This window comes from Lycium ferocissimum, unplaced genomic scaffold (genome assembly GCF_029784015.1).
Source record: "Lycium ferocissimum isolate CSIRO_LF1 unplaced genomic scaffold, AGI_CSIRO_Lferr_CH_V1 ctg14714, whole genome shotgun sequence".
NCBI lineage: Eukaryota > Viridiplantae > Streptophyta > Magnoliopsida > Solanales > Solanaceae > Lycium > Lycium ferocissimum.
This window is the reverse complement of record NW_026715610.1, coordinates 1-8,512: the sequence shown is the minus strand read 5'-3', so window position 1 is coordinate 8,512 and position 8,512 is coordinate 1. Positions and strand designations below refer to the sequence as shown.

Here is an 8,512-nt window from a genome sequence, read left to right as displayed (position 1 = left end):
AATTTATGTATATTAGTTTTTCTCTCTTTCATTTACATATATAATAAAGTAAGACATAGATAAGGTGATGTGACACCTCTCTATGGCCACCATTCCTATTTCTCTATTTTCTCAATTTTTTGAATTTTTTCCTTATTTTATGTTTAAAAAATCTTCACAAAATTAGGTACTCCGAAATTTTCACCATGATTATTTTTATTAAACTGAATAATTAATACCTATTAATGACTACGCTTTTCATCTTCTTATTCTCTGGATCTTGCGGCTTTTACTGTTCATGTGTCAACCACAATTTTAACCTCCAATTAAATTGAACAATTAATACATATTAATGCATTTATTTTCTTCCATATTCGTTATTACTCCTCAAATTTGTCATTAATGTGCCATTGCAATACTAGTTTTCATCTTATGTCTGAAAATCTATTTTTTCACAAATTTTTTGTTGGCTCTCTCTTTATATGTATGATAGAGTACATGCGATTATTTAAATAGATTGTTTAATTTGTTTTTCAATTATTTTTTGTTAAACTGAGATATGATTATGTTTTTGCATAGAGGGAGATTTATTTTTTCGACCAAGCTAGAGAAGCTATTATGTAACTATAATTTGGCGATCCAATAAACTTAAAAACTCTACAGTTATTCCATGATAGATTTGAGAAACAGAGGAAATGCAGAGAAATTGAGAGAATGGTCTATTTTGATACTTGCTGAGAAGGTAGCGTTGTTTTTTCTTGATTTTGCAATTTTCATGAGCTTCTTCTACTTTTCTACTTTTCTTCTTTCCCTTTTTATTTATTGCAAAAAGAACTTCATATTCCTTGATGCCATTGTTTTTGGCCCCGAAGGTGCAATATTTCTACTACGTAGAAGAGTGGGTTCAACCCCAGGATCGACATGCTTGATTTTATTAGTAGAGGGTATTTTCGTCATTTCAGTTTGTATGACCTATTTTATGTTAATCCACGTGTTTATGGCAGCCACCGCATCATTATACGTGGAAGTTCCGTATCTATGTTCATCCAAAACCTCTCTGATTTCAGCCGATCAAGTTGCACTAAACGGTAGATGCTGCCTGATTAAAAGTCGCCTTCTTCGTTCTCCTCGAATCTATTTACTGTCTCTGTTTCTTTTAATGGTTTCTCCGTTGTCACTATGAGCTTCTTTGATGTTTCTCTTGGGTCTTCTGATTGCTTTGATGCTTATATATTTTCTACATCTCCTTTTTCTTTATTTTTTTAATCCTTTGTTCATGACTATATTTTTATGTTGTCGTGGTGGTAATATCATAAATTGACTAACTTATCTGATTTGTTTGTTGTGGAGGAGGTTCTAGCTGAAAGATCAGGTCAACCCTTCCTTTCGATCATTGTCTTTGTAATATCAAAAGGTATAATTACTTTATTAATATTGATTTTCGTCTCTTTTCTAATGTTATCCTATCACTGTCGCTCACCCTTAAAAGGAAAGTAAAAATAAGAATAGATTTATTTGGGACTGATTTATTATACCTATATTTTTTATTTTATAGGTTTTAATTTGTGTTGGATTTTTGGCAACCGAATTATGTATTTCCAGGTGGTAATATTATCGGCTAACTTTGAACTTTCAGTTTCTTGTCTTAATTTCTGGAGATGTCGGACGGAGTAAGCATAAATCATTTATGATGGATGTAAGCATACATCAATCAGAATTTTGAAAGCATGTAAACTGCCCCATAAGATTTTAAAACTTTAGTTATACTTCTGTAAAGTTTGAATTGATCTTGAAAAGTGAATTTTAGTTAGTCATATGATTGAAATATGCTTCCTCCATGATAAGATGGACTAGGAGATCGCTGATGCCGACCACCTTCTGTGTCTTTTTCCAGTAAAGTGAATCACGTATATAAAAACCAAAGAGGACGGTTGATAGTAGAAAACCTTGCAAACTATCAAGGAGGAACATGAGTTTCCCTGACGAGGAAAATTTTGACTTTTATGGCACGACTTTTCTCATCTCACTATCGTTTCATTTCATCAGTTGTCATTTAGAACTTCTCATTAAGTAGTGGACCTCCAGGCTTTAGGACAGATACATGATCAGCGTAGAGAGCTTTCCATCCTTAAGGTCTTTCAATCTCAAGGAGTTGCCAGTAAACTATCCTTCCACCAACTACTGAGATACAGGTATTCGCAGCAAATTCCTCCATATCTTCCTCATATACTTCCACAAACATTCACCATATGATCATGACACTGATTTTGTGCATAAAGGATCAGTCTTGCTGATGTACATTCTCCTACTTCACCATCAGCTCTATTTTCCTTATAAGCATTGACTACCAACTAATCAGTGAAAATATTTTTTTAAAAGAAAGTGGTAGTATAATATAGTAGTTGACTGCATGCCTTTGAGAAGGCTTCCGTGCTCTCTTACTCATTAGATAGACAGCATTCATATATTTAGAAAGGCTTTTCCCCTTTTATCTTAATTTTAAACACTCTGGATTCCATTGGAAGGCCTACATGAAGCTTGCTTTATTTTTTGGATGCCATCTTCTAATGTTTGTTGAAAACAGTAGGGAAAATGAAGCTTGTTATGGATTTTTAAAGCTCTTTTTAATGAATCTTTTATGGCACTTTGAGCTCTTCGTGGGTGATTGAAAACTTTCATATCCAATATAGCCCACTCACTCTTAATATCAATCTCGCTACCTTGATTTGCATCAACAGGTAAGTCTTTCCAAGTGCTTAGACGGATAACCCCATGTTATGTGAACATGTTCTTCTTATTCTTCGACATTGCTATGCTTCCTTTCGACATACTTCGAGTTACCCTTCTAGCTGTCACTTTGCTTTATAAGAAACTTTTTTGTTTTACGTAGTTTTAGCTGTAGAAAAATAAAGCAATAATTCTCATGTTTTTACACTTTCACATCAATCCTCAATTAATATATATTGAAGTTCTGCAATTAGGAAAGGATTTATGTTATTTTAAACTTATTCTTTTCTTACTTTGGATTACAGAACCCTTTCATGGGCATAGGAAATGTCGTAGAGAGGTTTAGTAATTTCAAAGGTAAATTTTTTAAGAATATACAAGAAGTATTTAGTAATATGTTCTAGCCAACATATTGTCTTGCTTGGTGTTGGGTTATTTATCTTATTTGAGTTGGAATTGGGTTACTGAACTCCACCTTCTCTGAATCCCATTTCAGAAAGTCAGGTCTAAGGCAGATGGTTTCCCTTGCTTGCATAATTCATTTGGTTTGGAAGTTAGTGTTCGAGAGTAGCAAACCGGAACATTATGATTTCCCTCATTCTCTGTTTTTTTTATAAAGTCATTACTTTAAACTGCTATTGGTACATAAAACTTCTTAATTTATAATGATGATAAGCCACTAATAAACAGAGCAGCAAATAAAACCTGAAGTTATTGAAGCACTGAACCTTACAGTTCAGTGTTATCATAGTGTGTCTGAACATGTTTATGAATGTAGATACTTGAGCGCAAAGTATGACAGCTGCTTTTGGCGAAAGATACTCGAAGAGGGAGCAACCACTTGTGGCTACTCTTCAGTTTGATAATGCTATTTAATTGTTATGAGACTTGAACTTTAAAGGGATGTGCCAATTTATAGACAATAATGCTTTGCGTGCAGATGATGTTTGTGGTTTTAAGCTGATTGATGAATAGTAATTCGTACTAAAACTTTGCATTATGTGATAGCCCATTGTGACACACAATGCTTTAAAAATGTATGTCAAACAGTTAACCAAACTCTACTGCTACTACTGTTTCTACTATCTTTCTTTCACACTTCTATCTTAACAAGAATTATTCCATCACTAATTGTCTCTACAAGTATTTTGTTAAAAACATGGCAACAAAACAGCTTAGGACACCTGCTGAGAACAAGATGACTGCCAACAACAAGATGGCTAGCTGCGTTGCTGCATTACCTTTTGCCAATACCAACTTCTGTAAATATGTAAATAATATATATGAACATCCCGTGTAAAAATATGAGTGCTCTCTTCACCTCTCTTTCTATCACGCATTGATAAGTTCAAAACTACATCACATACAAGTCCATACCGGCACATAAGTAATGATAACTTTTCAAACTATATCCAAATACCATTTTGCACTGATACTTACCGGTAGGTATATATTGGGCCCGTGCGTTCACGGGTTATCGCCATGTAGTTGTGTATATTTTTGGATCAATTATTTCTTTAATATCTCCTTCATTTTTTGTGTCTCCATCCATTTTTAGACGGTAAACATTTATGATCCTCAAGTAAATAGTGTTACAAAATACATAGTCATATCATATGATTGAGATACAATAATATGGGCGTCTATCATGAAGGTGATGATCGATGTTATTAATCCTTGACTAGCTGGACATCAACTCTTGCAGACATATCCAAGCCGAGTGAAAAAAAAAATGTATAAGAAGAGTTAGGGGGATCTAGAACTTAAATTTTGTGGGTTTAAATATTTAAGATTCTTAACATTTAACTCATTACATATCAAAGTTATAAATTTATATGTACTATTTATTATAATTTTAATTAAATTTGATGCATAATTTTATGTTACAGGTAAAAAAAACTCAATTCTAATGTTACAGATGCCAATGAGAAGAGTCCAATAATAGCCGGTCTTTACAACCCTTCGGAGGACCATTTTCCCCAAGTTCTAAAGAAAGCTTTATTCTCATGTTCTATTATTTAATTCCAAGAGGTGTGGTTTTAAATTTTTTAGTTAACTTTATCAAGTACAGTTAACAATAATTCTCATGTTCTATTATTTAATTCAATAAAATTAACTTTATCAAGTACAGTTAACAATAAAATGCAGACTTTAAGCTTTTTACTGATTTGTTGCCATCAATTAGGTATTGAATTGCTCTAAAATAGCTTCTCATATTGACTCTGCTTATATTAAACCAAATATATATTTTTTTTCCTTTTTTTTTTTAATTTTCTTCCAATATGCTTTACAAGGAAAAGGCATCGCCTCTCTTCGTTCACCCCACCAACCAGGGAAATGAAACGGGTAAAAATTATAACTTTTTTTTTAACCTCTTCTCCCTTTTTTTTTTTTTTGATATCTTATTATAAGAATAAAGTCTTAATTATTACTCCTTGACCTTTCATATTCCTTAATATCTAAAATCTTAAATGTCTCGATTACTATTTTCTATTCTTTATTTGTTACACCCCATACTTTTGTACATAAAGCATCTTCGTGAGTTGGTGGTTATAGATTTGAGAGCGGAATTATCTTGGAGGTTTTATAAGGTTAGACATGTTCATCTTGAGTATAACGAAGGTTTAAGTTCATGTTTGGCATGTGTTGGAAGGATTAGAGGATAAACGAATTGAAGAGAATACGTTCCGTTGAAGTTTGATTTTGGGAAGTGGAAATACAGACCGTATATTGGAAATACGGACCGTAATTTGGAATACGGTCCGTACTTCAATAGACAAAGGGGGCCAAAATTTTGTTGGAGAAATACGGTCCATATATACGGACCCCATCCGTTAAGTTGCTCGTTTCGATTCGTTCGACTTCCAATCCTCATAGAACCTTCTTGGCACTTATGTAACACTTCATTAACCATCTAAGGGGCCCTATAGCTCCTCCTCAAGTCATTACTAAACAAAGTATGACTCAATTGTTGCGAAATCTTCCCAAACATGACTTACATTTCACTTTCTTCGACGAACTTAGTTTCACCGATTCATATGACTTCAAAATCTTATGGTACACGCTTAAAGTTATCAAATACTCTCCTTAATCTCATAAGGACTTCATGTTCAGCTTAAGCTCACGTTGGTCTACTCACCATGCAAGAATCCGAAATCTCCGAGATGTAACAGACCACTAACAATCCAGTTGAGTCTTCAAATCGTTCTACCTATGGGTTACTAGTTGATGGGTTGATGTTAACTTTATGAGTATCTTCCGAGTTGCTCCCAAGCCTGTAGATGCTACTATAACGCCTATATTCTTATGGTCGATAGAGGTAACAAGAACGCATTTACTTCTCCGTATTTAACTAAGCAAGGCTAAAGGGTATATTCCTATCCTCATTAGCGAAACGATTAATCGAACAAGCTCTATTTATTTTTATTACGCATGCAAATTCTCTATCCCTAGTTCAATACACATGCCACAGATAGTGTTTAATTATTTCGTCAAATAATCAAACAATTAAGATCAAGAATAAATAAATAACCCAAGATGGAAAATCAATAGATATAAACGATAATTTAACGTCAACTTTCATGTTTGAGCCAAAACTCTAGAACTAAAGAGTTTAGCTCCACATAGACATGGAGGAAAAACAACAAATTATCCAAATAAAAACGTAAAAACGAGTATTACAAAGAAGAGATGGTAAAACCCTAGAACTCCGGCCTCCACGACGGCTCTAAACTCTCTCTAGGTCAAAAGTTCTGAACTCCGGATTTCAAGTTATTCCAAAGTTCTCTAAAAATTGTATTTTATGGACTACTTAATACCGAGTAGGAAAAAGCCCAATTAAAATACCGAGTCCAAAAAAAATTGGGACAAATTTAATTTCCGACACTTATTTCCGTGCGTAGCGTGGACTAATGCATGAGAACTGTTCACTGTCGGCTTCAAGTTGAGAATTGCATCCAGGCTTTCTTGCTTTTGAGAATTCAAATGCTGCTACGTTAATTTAGTCCAGAGTCATCACTTTTAATTAAAATTCCTCCAATCATTGAGCCATAATTATGTCTCCCACTTGTCTCCTTCCTTTTCCTTCCGCTTTTTACTCAATTTTGCTCCAAATCATGTCAATTTTGCAATACTTTATTCCTACACAATAAAATATAATATTAAGCACAAATCAATATAACAAAGACTCAAAAGACGATTAAAAGTATTAAAATGTAAGGCGACAATGACTAAATATATGCATTTTTGGCCGAACATCATAGTGACTAAGGATATTGGAGTACTAGTCCGACAGATTCATTGTGGGATTGTGTTGTTACACCCCGTATCTTCGAAGAGCACTTATCAAATTTGAAACATAAGTACGTTCAGTTAGGGTTAAGTAAAATCACTTTGGAGTATAAGGATCAAGCATTATTAAATATATTTGATGAGTGAAGGATGTATATAAGGTATACCGGAAGGTTTTGTAAGGAAATGAGTGGAGGAAATGGAGTACTACGACTTTGGAGAAAGAATGGGTAATGTTTTGTGTGAAAATTTTGGTCCAACTTGAGGGACAAATATCTCTTAGCATATGAAGTGTTTTGAAGTAAAACAAAAGCCTAAAATGAAGTTCGTCAAGTGTAGTTTCCAACGCAATAAATAGCCCGTCGATAGAAGATCGGAGTAGAGAATTATGGACGTTACAAGTTCAGCTGACAGAGCAGAAACACATGCTACAGTACCGACTTGCTACAGTAAATTGCTACAGTGACCCCCCGAATTTGACCCTAAATAAAGTGTAAAAAACCCTTTTTTTTCACCAGATTTGCCCAGAAAATTGAAGAGAGAGAGAGAGGAGATCACAAAGTAAGCAATTTTCAAGCGACGGAGTATTAATCGAAGCTCGGATAAACGCATGGATGTGATTCTAGTATGGTTTTGCGGTGGATTCAAGGTTGATATTGAAGATATCGCTGTTTTAACAAGAATAAGGTATGAATCTCCTATTGTTAATATTAATTTTGATTTATTTACGGAGATAAAGTCGTTAAATAATTGTATAGCGAGTTGGTTGGTTGTGGGTATTGGAAAACATCGTGTGGGATGTTTTATGGTGCGTATTGGTGTTGGAAATGATGTTATTGTCATTGTTGTTGTTGTTGTTGGTTGCTGAATTATAATTTCGGGCTAGGCATATAAACAGGGGAGATGCTGCCGAAATTTCAGCAGATTCTAGAAAGAGTTAGTTTGAGGGCTTAAGATGTGCCTATGAAGATGAGTCTAACAATAGTATAAATTTTCTTGAATATAGATTTACGAGCCTGGGAGGCCAAGCGTTGAATAGTTAAAGTTAAGGCGACCAAAAAGGTATGTTAAGGCTCGTCCCTTTCTTTCAAAGGCATGGTTCCTATGTTATGATTTCATAAATGTTTCCATATCTACCTTGTTATCAAAAGTTAAAAGTCTATGATTCCAAGGCATGATTCCCTTCCTGATAAACCGTAATTGTTTTCCAAAATGTCCGTATTTTTCCAAAACAAAGGTTTATGATTTTGTAATTAAGCTTTTATGACTACAACGATGGACATGTTTTTATCATGATGACAATGATGCCAAAGATGAGAATATTTTCTAGGATGACTATTATGAGAACTATTTCATGTTTAAAGGTTCCAAGTTATGATTTCAATGACGATATGAGAATATTGAGCTATTTCTTGATCCTCAATTTTATTCCTTGATAATGACTCTATTTTCTAAAGACTTCAAGGTAGTATATGAATTAACGCCTTATGAGATTTATGATCCTATTCTATGTTTT

General features: G+C 33.8%; 1 long non-coding RNA gene across 2 annotated transcripts; it reads left to right on the top strand.

The window, feature by feature from the left end:
- Nucleotides 1-478: 478 nt before the first annotated feature.
- Nucleotides 479-3,324, top strand: LOC132042353 (uncharacterized). 2 transcript variants are annotated; one of them, XR_009411442.1, is made up of 3 exons: nucleotides 479-1,393; nucleotides 2,094-2,171; nucleotides 2,718-3,324. It is a non-coding gene; the product is annotated as an uncharacterized LOC132042353 (long non-coding RNA). The 2 variants fall into 2 exon arrangements; XR_009411441.1 differs by having other exon boundaries at nucleotides 2,094-3,324.
- Nucleotides 3,325-8,512: the final 5,188 nt, after the last annotated feature.